Source organism: Dermacentor albipictus, chromosome 9 (assembly GCF_038994185.2).
Source record: "Dermacentor albipictus isolate Rhodes 1998 colony chromosome 9, USDA_Dalb.pri_finalv2, whole genome shotgun sequence".
Taxonomy (NCBI): Eukaryota; Metazoa; Arthropoda; class Arachnida; order Ixodida; family Ixodidae; genus Dermacentor; species Dermacentor albipictus.
In genome coordinates, this window is record NC_091829.1 from 51,975,228 (window position 1) to 51,995,582 (window position 20,355).

At 44.6% G+C, this 20,355-nt stretch overlaps 1 long non-coding RNA gene across 1 annotated transcript; it reads left to right on the plus strand.

Moving 5' to 3' along the window:
* Positions 1 to 6,021: 6,021 nt before the first annotated feature.
* LOC135911928 (uncharacterized) lies at positions 6,022 to 9,391 on the plus strand. Its single transcript, XR_010567509.1, has 3 exons — positions 6,022 to 6,088; positions 6,772 to 6,928; positions 9,287 to 9,391. It is a non-coding gene; the product is annotated as an uncharacterized lncRNA (long non-coding RNA).
* Positions 9,392 to 20,355: the final 10,964 nt, after the last annotated feature.

Here is a 20,355-nt window from a genome sequence, read left to right on the forward strand (position 1 = left end):
TGATCTTTTATTCCGATGCCCCGGGAGCGGGGCATCGTATCTGCTGTATCGGGACACTACAACAGAAATGCAGCAACAAGAAACACACTGGGCGTGGGTCGATCGCTTAACCACGTTCAGAGACCTCACCAAACACTACACACTCGAAAGACGCACATTCCCCCAACCGCACGATAAGTTGAACAGGAACGAGGCCGTAACTTTACGCTTGCTCCAGACACACACCTGCCCTAGCCCCGCTATACTACACCACTGCTATCCGCGTTTATATCCAACAGACGCGCGTAAAACTTGCGGATAGAGAGCAACGCTGCGACACATGCTCTGGGAATGTGCTGGCAGCAACGGTAATCAAACCTGCTCCGTTCGTGACTCGTGCATAATCGCGGCCGTTGCCAGAGTACGGGAAGGCTCGAACTCGCATCTTCCCGACGCCGCCCTGGGTGCGGGAGCCGCCGGGGACCTTCTCCGTAGGCGTCGCCGCCGCTGGGACGCGGCTCTCAAAGGCCGTCCGGCAAGCCGAAGATGCCGCCCGAGTCCAAAGACTTCGATCCGCCACGTGAGGCCACCACAGCAAAAACTGCCGGACTGATGATGATGATGATGATGTCCTGGATGAGTTTGGCGCTTACCCACTCGCGGGGATTGGCCAAGAGTCGGGCAGACTTTGCTTATGTGTTCAGAAAAGGTGGTAAAAATCTAAAATTTTGTTACATGAATTTAGGCGAGGGAAAATCGAAACGGTTCAGTAGATTGTCATGCTACGTAGAGGAGAAAAAAAATAATTGTCTTTAATATATCAATGAGGCAATAGAGGAGGAATGAATAGAATAATATGGTCATCAATGAAGTCGGTTTGATTAAATAAGAAATTTTTCTAAGGTGAAGCACACATTCCTGTGTGAGTGCCCAAGCACAGACGCTCCGAAAGACAGCAGTACCGGAGTGTTCAATGGCAGACCAAGCTGTCGCAATGTAATTTCTAATGTCATTTTCCTCACGGAGGAGAAACGCCGGCATTCCAGTAGGCAGTGCTCAATCGTCTCTAATGCATTGCAAAAATGGCACAATGGGGATATTGCCAGACCAGATCGGTGCATGTAAAAATTTAGAGATGGGACTCGACAATGTAGTCTCGTTAATGTAACCTCCGTTTGTCTTGTTTTGCAAAACTTCCTGCTCCAAGGGAATTGTAAGTGGCGTAGTTCCAATGATGATTTGAGGTTCGATTGAGATGTTAAAAGGATGTATCTTCTGAACCTGGCGGACGTGATAAAGCCCGTTGTTGGAAGAAGGGGAAGCACTGGGCCGCTGATAGAAGCCTTGGCCAAGCTGTCTGCCCCCTCATTCATAAATATGCCTTTGTGGCCAGGTACCCATATTAATCGTAAACTTCTCAAATGACTTGGAGCCAGTGAGTTCAAAGTTTTCAATATGTGTGTCTCGCCGGGAGCAGTAAGTGAGGTGCACAGCGACAAAGAATCTGTGATTATTACCGCCATTGACCTGGAAGACTGTAGCTTTCGTAAAGCTAGGACAACAGCTAGGAATTCCGCTAGGTATATTGGAGTGAAGTCGGGAAGCCGAATAGAAAAAGACCAGTCCAATGATGATGAGAAGATTCCAACTCCTACCTTTTCATCAATCTGCGAAGCATGCGTTGCTATAATTACGTTAGTGTGGAGTTGATTCAAGTGATCCTGGAGTAAGCCGTTAAGAATATGCGAGGGAAGCTGCTTTGCATTATTTGGGTATAGGTCATCATAAGTAATAACTAGTGAATTTGAGATGCTGTTTTCCGTGATTATATCATTTATATTTACGTCTAACGGATTCAATAATGATTGCGATACCATGACTTGTAGCGTGTGAAACCGTGGCCACCTGACTCCAAAAAATTGGACTCGTAGTTTGATGAAGATGGACTGAGGCCTTCTTAGTGGGGATTCATAGAGCCTTATAAACGCTTGAACGGTGAGTATTTTAAATCTCATTTCAAGGGAAGGTAATCGTGCTTCCTTGTAGAGTACAGCGTTGGCTACAAACTTTGGAAGCCCCAGACATAAGCGAAGCGCTTCCCGTTCTAGCAAAACTAGTGGGCGTAGCTTGTAAGCCGCGGCGCCGGAGAATAATACACAACCGAACTCTAGTATAGGTCGAATGTACATGCGGTAAATCATTATGAGTGTGTCTCTGCGCATGTCCCATCGATAATAACTTATCCTTCGTAATATCCCCATCGCACGAGAAGCTTTTGAAGTTATATGTTCAATATGCGGATGCCAATCAAGATTACCATTATAAATAATTCCAAGGTACTTGACCTTTTCCACTTGTGGGATAGTGGAGTGACGGTATGAAAGGGATATAGTAACTGGGTCTTGTAGGGGAAAGACAAGAACGGCACTCTTATTTACATTAAGGGACAAGCGAATACTGTCCAGCCATGCTTCTAGCTCGCATAAGTATTTCTGCAAGCATTCGTACAGTGACTGAATATCACTTGCTGATGCAAAAAACGCTATATCATCAGCGTAAACGTACGTGCTTACATTTTGATGATGAGGAATGGAGCTGAGTAGGATGTTAAACAGCAGCGGGGACAAAACTGCTCCTTGAGGAACCCCGCGTGTTTGTCTGAATTTTCCCGATGAAATTCCGCTTTGTGCACAGTAAAACTCCCTGCCCTGCAAGAACTCTGCAGTCCACATCACGAAGTAGTCTGGCAATCCAATATCCTGCATCCTTTTTATTAATAAATGGTATTCCACACTATCGTATGCTTTAGAAATGTCTAACGTGACTAGGGCAGCATATTGTTTTTGGTAACGAGCCAACTGAATTCGGCTTTCTAGGTCGATATGTGCGCACCAAATGGACATCCCTGGTCGAAAGCCAATTTGGCAGGGGCTGAATAATTCTCTTGTGGTTACAAACTGAACCATACGTGCGTTTAATAATCTTTCTATTAATTTTACGAAATTTGATGTTAGAGAAATAGGCCGAATATTGTCTAGGACAAACCCTTTGGTTTGGTATTTCAGCAGAGGAATCACCTTCGCAATTCTCCACACAGGAGGGAACCATGCATATTTTACTGAGTAATTTATGGTATCTAACAAGCCGTTAGGAGCGACTTCAAAGAGAAGTTTAATCATCTTGGTAGTGACTCCATCGTGACCTGGGGCTGCAGTTGGTAAACAGGAAACGGCTTGGGACAATTCTGACATGGAAAACTCTTCGAAATCTTCTGAAGTGCCCTGCGCGTAAGGAGAGAAGGGAAGAGAGGTAGCGAAGCGGGTCTCTAACCCTTGCGCGATAACATTTAGAGAGTCAGCTTTCTCACTTGTGGTTAAAACTACCGACTCCCAGTTGAAGGGGCGTGGAATCATTTTTTGGGATCTTAAAAACCGAAATAACGCACGCTTATTATTTGCTTTCGAAAGGAATTCGAAATGTCGGACATTGTAAACGTCTTTTGCCTTACCTACCGTTCTTTTAGATGTTACAGCAATAAATTTATAGTTTTTCCAGTTTTTCGGAGATTGGTTATGCATGAGTTGTTTCCATGCAGCCTTGCGTCGCTTGTAGTCCCGCGAGCAATCGTCATTCCACAAATTTGTAGAAGCAGTGTTTTTACATGCCTTTAACTGGAACTCTGATCTTTTGCGCGAAGTATCAATGATGGAGCAAATATCCTCGGGTTGCAATGGAGAATTTTCCATTGATTTGAAAGTAGTCCGCAGGCAATTTTTAAATGTACGGTAATCCACAAAAGAGTGGATGCGAGCCTGCACGGTGGACTGCGGAACTACCACTTCAAACACAACAGGCAAATGATCGCTTGTAGTCCCGACATTCTTTAATGAAGCTTCTTCTTCTTCTTTTTTTGTTGGCGAGGCTGTGCACTACCTCCAGAATCTGCACAGGAAAGAAATCGGAAAGATGCCCGGTATGGAAACGTGCTGAAAAAGTCACTAATAAAGACGTTGGCTTTAATTAAAAACTCAGATCAAATTGTCCAATGACAGGATTCAAACAGAGGACCTGTAGTACAACACCTCATTTTTACCATCAAACTCAATGGTAAATAAACCTAATATTAGTATCATTATACTTAGCTTCCGACACTTCAATTCATACTGCCACTACAGCTACAAGTCTTACACTTCGTGTAATATTTTAGTCACACCTACTCCTTTCGGAAGTCTGTTCGGAAGTTTTTTCGGAAGCATCGTAATCCCAATAAATAATCACTGAACCCACTTTTCTTCCATGTTTTCAAGAGCTTGAAATAAAATTTGGTGCTTCTTTTGGAAAACAATCGACCAGGTGTTTATCACGCCGAAATTATTGAACTTCACTTGAGCAATTTTCGAAATATTGCAGAAATACCTTGTGCTGCTGCTGTAGTTGAAACGAAAGAGCCCAGAATTGCAGTTACCCATTCTTCGGCTCCGTTAGTGGCGATCCACCTAGGTGTTCTCTGCTTCGCAAACTGTTTCTGAGGGATAGATTGATTGGTTGGATTTCTGACAGTGAGGTGTGGATACGTTAATGAACCTCATTGATGCTGTGCCTGTTGCCGCAGCTGCGCTTGTTCTTCAACTTCGCGCATCTTGACAAACCATACTTCGTGTTTCTTTTGCAGCGAACAATAACCTTTGGCTTTACACGTGGATATTGGGCGCTGACCATGTATGCCACTGCGAGAAATGGATGCATCCGAGCGCGTGAGCTGTCTAACCAATTTAGGGGGCGCGTCGGTCACCAAACGGCACCCACCTTTCAGGAAGCACTTGTTCTCGTGCGTCAGGTCCGTGACACCTTGAGTACTGATGTACACGGCCACACTGCATAATGTACTGTAATGTACAGGATAATGTACTTTTCGCCATATTCTAAGATAACCAACACGCAGTGTAAAAACAGAATTGAAAGACATCATACTTAGAACGTGTGCTAGACTTGCCCTGGGAAATCGTGCGTTCGCAACCAACCATAAAATCGAAGCAACCAGGCGCTTTAGCTCACTGCGAGACATAGTTGACAACCACAATGATGTGCGTATACAAAGACTTCAATCATCTCATCAGGGTCGGCGAATAATGAACAGACTTGGATGCGAAGCCGCGAACTTAACCCTGGTTCCACCGAAACTACCACGATAAAATGATTTGTCAAGGATATAAGTAGACACAATTTCAAAAAAGATGTGCACCCTGAAAATAATTCAGAACAGCTCTCAAAAAGAACAAATACATAATGCGACAGAGAAGATAAAAACGCATACTATGCAGATGCCAGTCATAACGATGAAAGCAGCAACGCATCAGTCGTGGGCCATGACTCGACGCTTGTGCAAAGCTACGTGAGAGTCAGAACTCCTCAAGACGCGGAATCGCCGGCATAGTGCGTGTCATAACAGAAATGATACGTACATGTGACACGATTACAATGCGAACACAGTGAATGCGCTTGCAGATACACTGAAAACGATGACTTGCCTTTATACATACGCACAAAGTGTCAGTTTGTGACCCAAATTGTCTCACCGGCCCGCAATGGGTCAGTGCCGTAAGCGCCTTCGCAGAGGGAGGGGCAGTATGCGAACGCTGGCATGATTAGTGACATAGAAGTCAGCTGTGCAAGAAGACGACCACGAACGCGCGAGCAGCGGTGCGAGCGCGAGGGGCAGTATGGGAACGCTTGCATGATGAATTGAATTCTGGAGTTTTACATGCCAAAACTATGATTTGATTATGAGCCATGCTGCAGTGTGGGATTCCGGATTAATTTTGGACAACGGGGGATTTTTAACGTGTCCCCCATGCACTGGACGCGGGCGTTTTTGCATTCCACCCACGTCAAAATTCGGCCTCCGCGGCCGGGATTTTGTGCCGTCACCTCGTGCTTAGCAGCGCAGCATCATAGCCGCTAAGTGTCATCGCGGCGGGTGGCATGGTGAGCGGCATCGCAAGCAGCTGTTGAAGAAGACGACGGCGAACACGGGAGCAGTGGCACGAGTGTGTTGTAGCGGTTACGCCGAGGGACGGCGACGCTCAACCCAGGAACGGGCGCCTAAATGGTATGGCTATGTGAAAAGAAAGGGATTGTGTATTGGTGTAGAAATGTAGTGAGTCGTATCAAGAACTCTCAGCTGTACTCTTTCCGGTTAGAGACGTTAGAGGAGAGATAGTTGGCGACCTCTAAGTTGAAGAGGGCGAACGGAGATGAAACTATCGACAGAGTAGCAGATAAAGAATGCGATAGAGTGACGAAAATTGCCGGAGTATCACAGTTGCCTAAATAAGTTGCTTTACCATATACGTTAGGGAGTGAACCCTTCCAATAAAATGTTCACTAGTGCCTTAATCTTTCTCGGCTGTGACGTCCGTGTAGCTCGGCGCACCAGAAAAGTCGACTGCAAAAGCTTCCGATCGTGAAGGCAAGCTAACATTGTCTTGAGCGACAGCCTTTATACGCTTTTAATTCATTCAGTTGTTGATGCAGCGTTATCCTCACTGCCATTGTCGCAGGGCGCGCAAGTCATTTAAGAGTGCTGCAGTGTCCTTCGTTCTGCGACAAATGTACCAATATGCTTCATGTGTAGGACAATGAATTGAGGATGGTGCACCGAAGGCGATGTCAATCAAGCGCGTGTGTTTCGGCAGTATATAGACTATTCATTAAACAATGTCAAGTCATTCTGTTCTCTTTCCATAGCGATAAGACTAGCTAGTTTACATGTTCATTTCATTTTCATTACAGCGAAGCTGTTAGCCTCTCGTTGGTCAGTATTGGTCGTATTTGCGGCCATGAGCAAAAAATGTGGGAATGTCGGCCGATCCCGGACGTAGTACGATACCAGAGCGACCAGCGGTGGAGGTCACGGAAGCTTGAAGCACCCGGCAAAGTGAAGCAAAATGTTCGTATATTATTTCGCATCACGCATACAGCATACAACGTACGGAGCAGCATTAGTTTCAATGAAAAAAAAGCACAAAACATGCATCCGACCAACATATTTGATTTCTAGACCACTAGCAATTTATGAGGGCTTTCCAAGTTGTTTCTTGGTGCATGCGTCCATGGTGTAATGGTTTCAACACCTGGCTTTTGTACTATGGGTCCTGTGTTCGAATCCTGCCGTCGGAAAGGTTCATGCGATTTGTCTGGGATGACTTGGACTCGCATCCTTCAACGACCTCAATCAACCAACCAAGCGGTATAGATTATGTTTGGTTTTCATCTCCACCATGAATGTAGCGAAAATTGTCGTGGAACCCATCATGGTCTACCACACTGCAGCGACAACAAAGCGACTATCACTAACATTACTCTCAAGAAATAAAATATTTCTTACCCCCGTCAGCAGCTGTAATAATTTTGCAACAACTTCGGTGCCCTGGATGGCGAGTCAATTTTTTGTTACAGCAATATGTAATCGAACTCATGCCCACCTGTTCTGAGCACTGACAATAAAGCAGTGTTGTCTTTATCGTAAGATGTATAGAATGTAAGTGAGCGTCTCATCGAGTATCTGGAACAGTAGTGAAGAAACGCACAAGCCTGGGCAAAGTTCCCTGGACCATGGTAAAACAAATGTGGAAGCAGCTAGCATATTTTTTCCCCTGTAGCCGTGCATCCTTAATTGAATTAGCTTGGTACAAGCTTTAAAATCGCCCTTTCCCAGCCCCCTGCTTTGTCTCTGCTGTGCTTAAAGCGGTGAGCGCTGCTAAAGCTGGAAGCTAAACTAATAACACTAACTTATCAAAAACGCTCCCCTTTGCTTCTAGTAGAAGCGCCTTCCAACTTTTAAACGCCAAGTTCGCGTAACTGACTTGAAAATCAAATAATGAGACTTCAGAAACCTTCCACTCGACAGGCGCCCAAACTTCGCCGGCGGCGACATGCGGTGTGTGAGGCAATTGCTGTGCCTAAAAAGAAAAAAAGAGCGCGTTTTATTCTTTTATTTCCTGTTTTGATTTTTTTTTGTTTCCGCGACCTAGAGAGAGGAATTGTTAACTTCATTCAGGCACGCACCGAAGAAGCTGGAAGGCGTTAATTTATTATGCAATGAAAGCTTGTTCCCACGTTATCTGGAAATAATTGTGCATCTTACAAATTTTAAGCGTTCTGAAGCTGACGATGGGTAGTTAGCCTAGCACCTGAAGTCGCGCGTGATTTCGAGCGAAACTGCAGATAACGCATCGCTAGCGTGTTAAAGGAGGGGCTCGTGGTAGTTGCATTCATCGAGAGTTGGTTGAATGAGACTCTGTGCAGGACAATTATTAATTTTCTACGGACACCGCGAAAGAACGACAAGAACGTCGGTACTGTTGTAGCTCTTCTTTTTTTACTACCGCACAGTGGTCATGAAATTCAGCACATTTGAACTTCCCACTTGCTACCAAATAATTTTTTCTGTGTCTTAAAGCAAGCCCGCTTAATACGAAAACAAAAAGAAAGAAAGGCACGTGGAATGCCCACTAGCGCGCTGCTATTGTAGTCCTCTCAAACTTGTGATGTGCATGCGTGTGTGTCTGCTTATTTGCTTGCTTCTTTGTGTGCGGGTGTCGGTGTGTTTTGCACTATTCTTAGGATATGTAAGCCCGTGGTCATGGTTATTAATATGCCTACAAGTTTGCCGTTGCTCCCCCCTTGGCACTAGCATTTCTTTCACATTCTGGTGTAGGCGCCCGAAATGTTTCTCGAGCACAATCGCAATTTTCAGCTGAGTTGAGCAGTAATTCAGATGCTTCCTACTAGGCACATCATTTTTTTTATTGATGAGGTTGATGTTGTTGACATTGCCGCACACCAGCCCCATTTGCTGTCAGCAACCTTACTAGCTGCTGCCTTGTTTCTTGAGTGTGGTGAACGCTGCTCTTCAACGAGCACCTTTCATGACAACTTTGGACACCGGGTGTATGCCACTGGGCATGTGCTGCGTTGACTGAAAAAACATTAATTTATCCGATCCTGCAAAGAAGCGAACCCCATTCAGATGTATTCAGAAAACGTTGTTTCAAACACATGCGCCTCGCATTCACTTTGCGGCAACGCTCGTAGGTGACGCAGGATGCGCAGAGAAAAACGTGGGAAAGGAACCCGGATGCTTACAAGCTTCACACTTGACGCGTCTTTTGGGTGGCGACATATGTTGTGCGGTTACTTTGCTTCAATGCTAATCGCATTGACGTTGAAAGTCATTGTTAATTTATCTTTAATTTCATTCGTGAGATTGCGCGATTTACGACGAAAAAATATTTGTTTTATGCAGGTTGTTTGTCATCCCACAGGAATACGACCTCTTCCTCTCTACATGTGCCATGTTATTTTCATCACTGCACAATGTTTGGAAACACCATTGATAATAAAGTATCACTAGTTTTTCCTGCAACAGCGTCGGAATGAACTAACGTGTGTGGTATAGCAGTTGTGCCAGTCCATTCATCACTGTTCCTGCATAATAAAAAAGTATGATTAGGCTTTCTATTTTTTAGTATTAAACATGTTTTGAATATTTAGTGAGTATAGTGCGAAAACAATAGGTAATCCCGCATTCGCGATTTCATTGCATATGCGGTGAAATTAGGAGTGATGTCTTCATCTCGTTCTTATCGATTTTTTTATTTATTCACCATACCACCCAAGCGTCAGACACTTGTTTCAGCAAAATGGGCAAACGTATCGAGATCGTAGATAACACCTGCAGGTGGTGAAAACTTCTTTTTCGGGTGAACGCAAAAATCCTCAAGAAAGGGTTTTTCGGAGGGGCAAGAATGCTTCTCATCCCTGTAGAGCTACAGAAATCCAGTAAACCCTAGGAGGTAGTGGATGTCTTATGATTTTGCATGCTTGCGTAATTGAACACTTCAAACATTGTGGTCGAAGCAAGGTCTACAGAAATAAAGGTCTCCTGCGTCAGAGTACAAAGGACCTCATAGTTATTGAGATTATATATATGTATACAGTATGGGTACCAGGGGCCCCTAGTTCGCTTAGAAATTATTCCTCACTTGACGCTGCCTTGCTCACTGGGTTGGCTCAACGGACAGCGTGAGTTTGTAACCTTGCAAAAGACGCTTGATTTTTGTTTATCTACGGCTCACCAAAAAGAAGGTTTCGTTGTTCGAACAAAGCATTCGTGCAGCTACAACACAGCTGTGCTCAAACTACTTTCTGTGTATTAAGTGATCAGCCGTCTTGCATTTGAAATATGCGTAGCCGCTTACAGAGTTTCTAAAGCAACCTTATTTAATTCATAAAGGAAGGAGGAGAGAGAAAATATGTTAAGACAGAAACGGAACCGGGGCTTTTATTAAGCAGCTTTTATACAGTAGCTCGCGGCAGGTCTATGATTGCGATAAACATCTGCAATGAAAAGGAAAATGAACCTGAAGAGCGCTTATAGCAATGTTTTTCAACTATTGCTTCTCTTGCGACAAATTGCTGATACTTATTCGTTTGAGAATTGTGTCATAAACTCGGCGTACATATATACATTCTTTTACAACAAACAATCACTTGCTGGTTCAGCGCCGTGTTTCCCTTGTTTGTTTGTTTGCTTGTTTGTTTGTTTGTTTGTCTTTTCTCTGTGTTGTCTCACTTTCTTCGTCTTCATCCCGTTTGCTGCCTCGGACCGTGAGTATCTTCTACAGTTGAAACAAGAACAACCGAAAATGAAGTTCAAAATTTTATACAAATGGTGTGTTTTTTAAGGCCCTCAGGACTTATCGAGCGAAAAGTCCTTTGTCGAAAAGCTCTTTTGGTTCCTCAAGATGTGCCAGCTTCTCTTTTATCGCCATTGCCCGAGCAGCTTTCGGCTAAACCTTGAGCTGGAAAGCCGTCTTTCCTAGTGGTTTTTAACTCCAGCAAAGCACAAAAATCTGTTTTCACCGCAGTGCGCCGTATAAAACTCTAAAACAAGCTCGGACTGACTATGAGAATTCTGCACTGTTGAAAACTAAACCTTTTGGCGTAGACTGAGTAGCGAGAGGCACTAGAAGGCGCTTCATTGTTTTCCAATGTGGCGAATTCAAGGAGTCTTAAAATAAAGCTTGTGTTGTTTCAGAGTTTAAAACCGGTAGCGATGAACGTGCGTCTAAACTTGACTGCTTTCGTTATTTCGCTATTGTTTGCCACAAATACAGGAGAAGGGGCAGACAATCGTGTTGACGGAAAATTAGGAAACAGTCCACGCTGTAGATGTAGAGCCGAGACGTTACTGGCACATATACCCGCAATGGGGGATTGGCCAAGAGCTGGGTTGTCCAATATAACAAGAAAAAAAGAATTATGACGCCATCTGTATGCGCCATGCATGTTTCCCTCTATTTACTCCTCATTCATGTATCTTTTCACAAAAGATTACTTTTCATTGTGTATCTCTCTTCCCCACTATATATACTGTTCAAGAAGCTCATACAAAAAGAGGACGAACATTTTGCAAGTAGTAGCCAATCCAAAGTATCATTAATGTGCGACAGCGGTATGTATCATCCTTGGGTCATGCTGTTTGATTTCCGGTAATCAGGGCCGATTCTCAATGTCTTGTCGGTTTTTCTCACAAGGAATACGGGTGACGTCCACAAGCTATTTGATGACTGAATGACATCGTCTTCAAGCATCTCTTACGCTTGATACTTTATTATCTCTAGTTCAGCCTGTATTACTCGGTACGGGTTTTGGCATATTAACCTCGTCGCTTCATATGTTATTATACGGTGTTTAACCATCGTTGCCCACCACGCCTTTGGCGAGGTGGAGAAATATTCTGCAGAGTCATTTATGAGGGCCTCCCCCATTTCTTTGTGGGCTCGCGACAGGTTTGGGCTGATTTCAAGTGGTGTTATGGCGTCATGCGTAGTTTGTGCAGCAGGCGTCCCACACCCTAAGCCATATAAATACGCGAATGCACCAAACCTGTGCATATAGGCGATGAATTGGGAAGGAACAGCGCCAACTAAGACGATCACGAGAAGGTAAACGACACAGAACAAGCGTCATATACTGTCACATAAAAAATGGCTCTGTGTCATTCTCCTTCTCGTGATTGTCTTAGTTGGCGCTGTTCCTTTCTAATTCAAGTGTGCGCCATCTAGCCCAAATGAATGTTGTTCTGAAGAAACGCTAAGGCTGTGTTCATTGCGGCATGCTGAAATTCACTGCCGAAATTCGTCAGCAATTCATTAGCACACCCATATCGTAGCTGAACAATTGCTCGTGTTACGCAAATACCTTTCTTCAGCTGCAGCTCGACGTTGGCGTGCGGAATCCCGTCCGAATCTTCGAATGCTTCCTTTCTTGCGCGAACAAGTATGCTGCATCGTGGAGGCACACTTATGTCGCTGTCAGTAAACCACAAGGTAACGTGCTCTGCCTCCTCCGACTCTCGTACATCTATAGACTGCTTTGTAGGAAAGGACACTCTGGAAACTCTGCCTCCTTCGTAGAAAAGGAGTTCTGCAAATTTATAATTGCACCGTGTGTTAGAAGAAATTCCATCCCGAGAATTACATCCATCGAACAACCAGGTAGTACGGCAAAATACGCGACGTAAGCAAAACCTCGAATTCTGATTCTCGGGTGCACTGACGCTCCCACCAGCCGTACCTATGTGACGTCCACTCCACGACGTGCAAACTTTTTTATTATTTCAGTGTCACGACAGAATAATCAGCACCTTTGTCCACTAAGACAGTCGATTCACAACCGTCCTTGGGAACACGCAAGTCTGATGAAAGGCAATGCTTGCTTATTTCATCCCTTTCTGCTCGTCCCTGCTGATCGGTAAACTTGACGGACGATCTTCGCTTTTTGGAAAGTCAGCGACCTCGCCTCGACAGGTCGCTCGCTTTAGTTTTCCTGACGTGGATTCAGTGAACGACGTCCTGGTGAAATCAAGGATGGCCGTGGACTTGGTGAAATGTAGCGTGTAGATTTCCGTCACTGCGGCTGGTGCTGTTTCTATAGCCATGGGGCCCTGTTGCCTGGACAAGTAGTCCTCGATTTCGGTGGGTTTTTCACCTTTAGGGGGGCTAGGTGCATTTTGCGCAAAGCCGCGAAGACCTTTTGCGAAGCCGCGGGAATCAAGTACGATAGGAGAAATTTTATTTTAGAATAATCTACTGGCGCGTTTCTTTCATGTGATGTCATAGGTGAACATATTTACAAATTTTCTGCATTCAACATGGAGTTTTCATGGTTCGTAATTACGGTTTCATTTGTACGATCTCTTGGGGCGTCAGAACTAGGCTACTGCGATAGAAACGTATGCCATTCTATATTTAATTTTATGAGTGAGACAAGTAGAGTGCTATGTTAATTTCATCAGTGTTCTTTCTTTAATTTACCAAGATAAAAAATAACTTCGTATGTTCTGTAATATAGCCCTAAATTTACACTAACAATTACTAATCAATAATTGTTTAATTGCTAAATTACAAAATTGTAATGAGGTTATCTTCCCATTTTTCGTACTGCCACCCGATTCATGACCGATTCCCCGTAATTGATTTAGCCCATACCCGTCAGCACTAAACCAAACTAAACCATGCTGGTGCTTAGTATTTTTCGAGTATCTTACCTTCTGCAATAAGGCTGCGATGGATGGCTGTTCAAGGAGCATCTTCCGGAAACTCCGTGATACCCGCAACCTTCAAGCACGACCTATAGACCACCGTCCACTGTGCTCCGTATCAGGCACGGCCTCGCTGTCTTCACCACCGACCCTCCGCCGGGAATATTCATCACACCGCAGAAAAAAACTACGCCACGGGCTACGACGCCATTGGGATGGGAACTGCGACACGCCTTACGAAGTTGTCTTCTTCCACTTCTTCGTGCAGGTTACCAGCGAGTACACCGCTCGAGTAACCGAACGTTTGCTTCATGACCACTCGTGCTGGACGGGTGGGGTTCAATGAGCACATCGAGACTGGCGGTTCGGTCTGTCTCAGGGCAAACCTGGCCCTTGCGCCATAAAACACCACACATTATCAGCGCATTCGACACATTGGGACAGGCGTAGTGTCCGACCCAGCCTCGGAGTTCACTGCTCCTTCCGATCCAGTCCCTGCTGTGCGAGCTGCCGGAGTTCATGGATAGAGAGGTGGCAAAACAGTTCGAAAAAGTGATGCAGCGCGATAGTCTGGGAGAAGCCGCCTGCGACACCGGGGAAGCATGTCTTCGAAAAAAGCCCCTCTTTCCCGCCACCACCCACGAGGCAAAGTGCTGGTAAAACTAATGAAGCTCTAGACCAAGTACGAAGGCACTGTGTTGGCGAGCCTGCTGCCGATTTGGGATTCAAGTGAGAGAATCCACGTTGTCGGAATTGTCACGTATCATACAAAAGGCTGCTCACACTAGTGCGGAATCTCAGGGAGTAGATCGAGACGCAAAGTGAAGCGCCTTCTGCAAGCACTCGCCAGTGCGCAAAGACTAGGACTTAATTTTGCCTTTGCGTGGAGCCGGTCTCAAGGCAATGGCTAAACAACAAACCAGTTTCGTGGTGTGAAACCGTAAGGCATGCTTGGTACGTTACAGTGGTAATGACGTCACGAAAAATTTAAGGCCGAAAGCGCCATGCAACTTAGCGAGAAAGATGCCGCTTGGAACGAAATTGGAGAAGTTGGCACTGTCCCGCTACTGTGACAGTTGTGTGTTTTTGTCTGACTTCTTGTCCCTCTTCGAAACTAGAATTCAGTGTAAAATTTTTCTTGAATTGTTATATGATTTCTGTACCTTTTTTTTTTATATTACCCAGAAAGAGTCAAGGAATAAAGAGAATGTTCTAGCAATAGGCCACATTATTGCTGTAATTGCGCATCACTTCTATATTTTACTATCTTCGTTTTTTACCTACTTTCTGAGAAAAATAATACTTTCGTTCTAGTTCACGTTGTTAGACTTGGTGTGTTTTGGTGGCCATTTTTCTGTAGGCTCCTAGCCCGAACATAACAGTTATTTCTTGAAACGTGACCCTACTGAAGCATGACCTATAAGGCGCTATACTTCTGTTTAATGCTTCTGTGTAAGGCGCAATACTTACGTCCTGAACAACGTTGGCCACTGTGTAACTTAGTATTTGTGAAACACAAAATGATATGCGATGTTTGCATAGCTTTGATCTAGCATGTGGTTGTGTGCCGCTACGAAATAAACAGCAATTTTATAAGACAGCAACAAGTTGGTGGAAGCATCTAATGTCTCCATATGTAAAGCTATTTCCATCATTCGGGAACTTACCATGTTCTACCAGGCGACAACAAAGAGAAAAAGAAAACAGCGGAAATGAAATTGCGTAAGCAAATGCGTTTGCGGGAACGTCCTTGAACTCGTGAAAGGAAAATTGAGCATCAGGTACCTGTCGCTTGAGGCCAGTCAGACGTCAAACCAAGGTGAAATGAGAGAACCGGAGTGTTTGATGGACATTTTTACCTGAACTACAGAGTGTAGTTCCTTTTTTTTTGCAACGAAGTGTTTTTAACGGTACTGCATAAGTATGTATGTTTGTACTCAGATTTTATTCTTCATTTGTTTCGAATGCAGCGGCTGTGATCACGTGTTCCCAGTGATCTGGGTACCACTTTCCAGCCTTGAGACGTGCTTTTGTAAGAGAAACGTGCACGTGTGCGGTAGGTTTTACTAGAAAATATAGAATGCGTTTAGTTTTTAGCAAATTAAGGCTCAGCACGTCGCAGCGAAGCACATGTCTATTGCTACAGCCGAGAAGGAATTCAGGTTAGAAACTCGGTGCTCGCTTCCTGTGGCCTCCACGGGGCCACAGTATGCTGGCAGTGGCTGGCAATGGCCCCTGGTTTTTATGCGATTGGCTAGTTACGTCATCAGCACACGAAACAGTGTAATCCACACCTTAACGCCACTGTAACGATGACAGAAAAGATGCTGCGGAGCGCTTTTCACCAGCGTTTGCTACTGAGGTGTCAGGAACAATAAAACCAATATAGGCGACAACAAAGAGAAAAAGAAAACAGCGGAAATGAAATTGCGTAAGCGAATGCGTTTGCGGGAACGCCCTTGAACTCGTGAGAGGAAAATTGAGCATCAGGTACCTGTCGCTTGAGGCCAGAATATAAGGCTCCCTCCTCTCATGATTTTTTGTCTGATATTGACAGCCCCACATGTATCGTGGAATTTGTCAGTAGGGTTACGAAAAAAAAAACGTTTCTCTCTTCCGTAGTCCTATTTTGCATTTCACGTCTCACGAGAGAACTGACGTTATGCAAACAGCATCAAAGGAATATTCTGAGGCCGTGTGCTCCTTACGTCTTCGCTACCACCTCGATGTAATCCTTCGCCCTGCCGTTCATGCAAATGTATGGATCTACATTATGCCAGCTTTAGACTCGAAACCACAACCCTTTTTTCCTCGGGTGTGCCCCGGAACTAATTTTCTCTTAGAGCGCCCTTTTCCGACTTCCGCAAATTGAATTCGCAACAGCGGCTAGCATAGGCAACTTTCATCCTTCGCCGTAAGGAAAAGTGCAGCAAATGTTCCGTTTCTTTTTTTTCCATTTTGAATTATTTGCGAAGGAATTGCCTCTGAATGATAGAGCTCATGAGATATTCAAATGAATGCCGATCATTCTGCAAACGTGAAATTTGCATTTTGGGCACGGTGAGAGAGTGTCCGAGCTGATAGATGGAGAGTAATTTTATTAAAGGAAACGCGGCGAGGTCGCCGCAAGCTACGTTGCTCTAGCGAGTTTCACTGCGTATGTGTAAAAGGGAAAGGGGAAATAAAGAAGCGATGGTGAGGACGACAGATCAGGGGGGCTGCTACGTCTATGGGGAACCGCCGCAGCATTGCTACTGGCAAGGGTCCGCTTCGATGTGCAAATGCTCCAAACATCTCTTATTGCATATTCTCCCGTCTTCACTGCGAGCCCTGATGCAGCGTGAGGTAATCAAAGACCTCAGAAATATCGATAACGCCCTACTGAAAAATTGATATGCCCCGCTACTCCCTTGCCGAATAATCCGATATGAAAGCTATAGTATCCCATGCAAAAACCCGTTTTTCCTATATGTCATATCATCTTAGAATATAATAGAATTTATTGTCAAGAAAGACAGAGAGGTCGATGTGAGCTAGTGCGCTCTAGTCTGCTGCTCTGCACTGGAGAAGACGGAATGGGAGTCAAACTACTGGGATGCATGATGACGATGATCAGAGAAGAGATATAGCAGTCATCGGGAATACGTTTTTTTTTTCTGTAGGCTCGTTACTGCCTCTGATTGATTAGCGTATGAGATGTTTTTAACATCCTGGTATCGAAAGCTATTAGTGAATAGCTGCAACTGCTGCAGTGCTGCTGTAGAGTTCTAGAGCGCTTTACCGCCACCGACACGAGCCGCGTTGCCGACACAGAGGACAGTCGGGTAAACAGCCATTGTGAACAGACGTTGGATTATCGCAAGGGTGGGCTGCGTATCGTTGTATCCGTGCTTTTAACTATTGTGGCCGAGGTAGCCCTAACGACGAGCTCCACACATGGCTCAAATACGCAAGCGCCTGTACGACGATATGGAAATCGGAAAGCACACGCGTAGCGGTCAGTGGATGCTTCAGAATGCGATAAATTTGATCTTTGTCGCCACTTTCACTGTTTCTGGCTGAGAGTACTGCGGGGTTCGCCTAGTTGTTTGTTCTCCTTTTTTTGGGGAGGGGGGGGAGGGAGGGGCAAAATAGAGCTGCTCAAGCAGACGATTGTGAAGGGCGACCACTTCACATTCTCGTTGTGTGCATAAGTGATTAGTTGGGTGTAGCTTATTTGTCTGATGGACAGAGGTACGCGTGCTGCTTGACAAAACTCGTCTGGTAGGGTCAATTGATCTCTATCGGGCATGCGGTCCCGTTAATGTGTACTGCGTCTGGAACAGCGCCTGCGCTGGCGCAAGACTGTTTCACTTTATTTGTTCAAGAACGCTGTACTTGGGGCATTACAGAGGGGCGGGAATAACGCACGATGTAATTCACAAAGAGGACTAAAATGAAAAATGACAAAGATGAAAAAAATAGCAAAGATGACTGGCAAAAACTACCATGCTGCCTGCAAGTAGGTTGCGGCACGAGGGCACCTGTCGCAGCTTCTCTGTGCATAAACCGGTCTGGTAATTTTTGGAAGAATGCTCATTTAATTTTGTTTAATTGCGATAGCAACTATATGAACACTCCTGGCAATTTGTTGTCATTTGGTGTCGGTGTTGATGCGATGGACCATACGGATTCTTCGATACGCATGATAGATACTACTTTATTCAAACACCAAAATTAATCTGACAAGGATTTGTGGTGTCAATTCATTCGTAGGAATTTCGGCAATTGTAGGGTTCAAAGTGCAGTCGTAACAGATTTCTTTAGCAGTGTATGCCTTTTATTATAAACCACTAAAGATACAAAACAATGTCTTTTGGACTCGCAATCCGAAAGTTCTGCAAGTTCACTGGTACCTGCGCAAGTGATTCTTAAGCACCAAACATTTTAGTGCGCGCTGGCTAATGCTCGCGGTATCCCGTCCATATTATCCAGTTTCGTCTCGTGCAGCTTTAGGGTGCGACAACCTGCAACGCCACAGGTGGTGCTGCTAGCTCTAACGTTCTGAGACGCCAGGTAGCTGCTCAGGCACTGTTTCTTCTGCGTAGCAGAAATTGTCGTGCATGCTGCTTCAAGCCACGTCGCGCCCTCATGCAGTCGCAGCCCCGTCCGAGAAGTTGAAGTGCGACGCTAAGCCTTCCTATCGCAACGCTTAGGAGCGATGCTTCTATCTTCTTGAGAAATCACCAACATATCTGACCTCCGGGAATTCTGCTGATTGGCCACATCGTTTGCACGTTTCATCACTCTTGGATTTACCGATAACGTGGCCTAGTTACACAAAGTTATCGTCCTATAGCAGTCCGCATACAGATGCAAGGTATATTTGTTTATTGTTCAGTTAAGACGATATACAACATCGTTTTGAAAGGCAAGGCTAATGGCATTGATGTATGACTACGCCGGCTTGCCCTGAAGGCAACAGCAATATATAAATTTTCATTCAGGCATAAATTTAACAAACTTGCTAAACGTATGTTGAGCATTACGCACATTCAGCATCACACAACTGTAAAAAAAATACGATATCCAGGTATATGCAATTAAGAGAACATTAAGGATTTGCACAAGCTTTATGCAAACACTTTGCACTATACTGAATATGTAGGGAGACTAACCCACTGAACGAATAAATTGCTGCCCTTTTTATTGATATGACTCAGTATAAGATCATATATAACTAATTTTTTATAAATCTCTTGTCTAATTTTCACATGCACAGCAAGGGTTCCCGAATGGAATACTATCTTAATGCATTGAGATCGCCTAAAACAATGACTATTCACACATTCAACTTACGATGTTAGATGTTTAGCGAGATTGTGTTCCATAATTTATTGGTGCCAGTTTGAGATAACACCCTTTCATTCACCGTTGCAGCTTTTAAACGGCTCGAATGAGCAATATCAATTAGGTCAATAATAGGGAAGTGTGGCGACAGCGCAAGAAACGAAGGCGCAGATTCCAAAGACAACACCGAGTGTGATGCCTTTCTTGTCTTCGTCCTCAGTTCTTGCGCTTTTTTATGATGAGTACTCTAGCGTACTGTCGTGCCCCGCTAAAGAATTAGATCAAATCAAAAGCAACAGGCTTTATTCATCCGATTTGTCCTGAAATATCTGCATTCACCGACACAATACTGACATGACACTTGACATTCTGCGCAGCACGAAATACGACAGAATCTAACTAGGCGGCAGACAGACTGTTGCTATAGCTTCTATATTCCTTGCATCTCTGTAGCCAGCGCTACGTTGTTTCCGTTTACTAGCCTCATCGAATGCTCTTCAAATACATACAGTACTGTTTCAAAAGTAGCGACCTAATTAAAGGCAAAAATAATAATCGCCTTTCATTTATAGAAATTCAAATAGATCGGCCTGAGCCTAAGACTTGTAACCTGCTACTCTACGTTGGGGAGGACGAAAAAGAAACGACAACCGAATGCTGGTACACACAGCAGCATACTTTGGTCAGACTTGAGTCCATTGCTGTGATGCGGATTAGTTGGTGGATGGAAGGATTAGTTAGTGCCGTGATGGAGATTGGAGGGTTAGTAATGGTTATTTTGATTGAGGCCAAAGGCTCAATACGTTGCCATACGAAAATTATGTGGCACTATTGATTGTCTAGGATAATTACATAAAATATGAAGAATGTCTGCATACATAGTCCTCAGAGAGTCTGCAGATTATTGTCTGAAGGGCAACCGCCACAAAGTGCGCAGA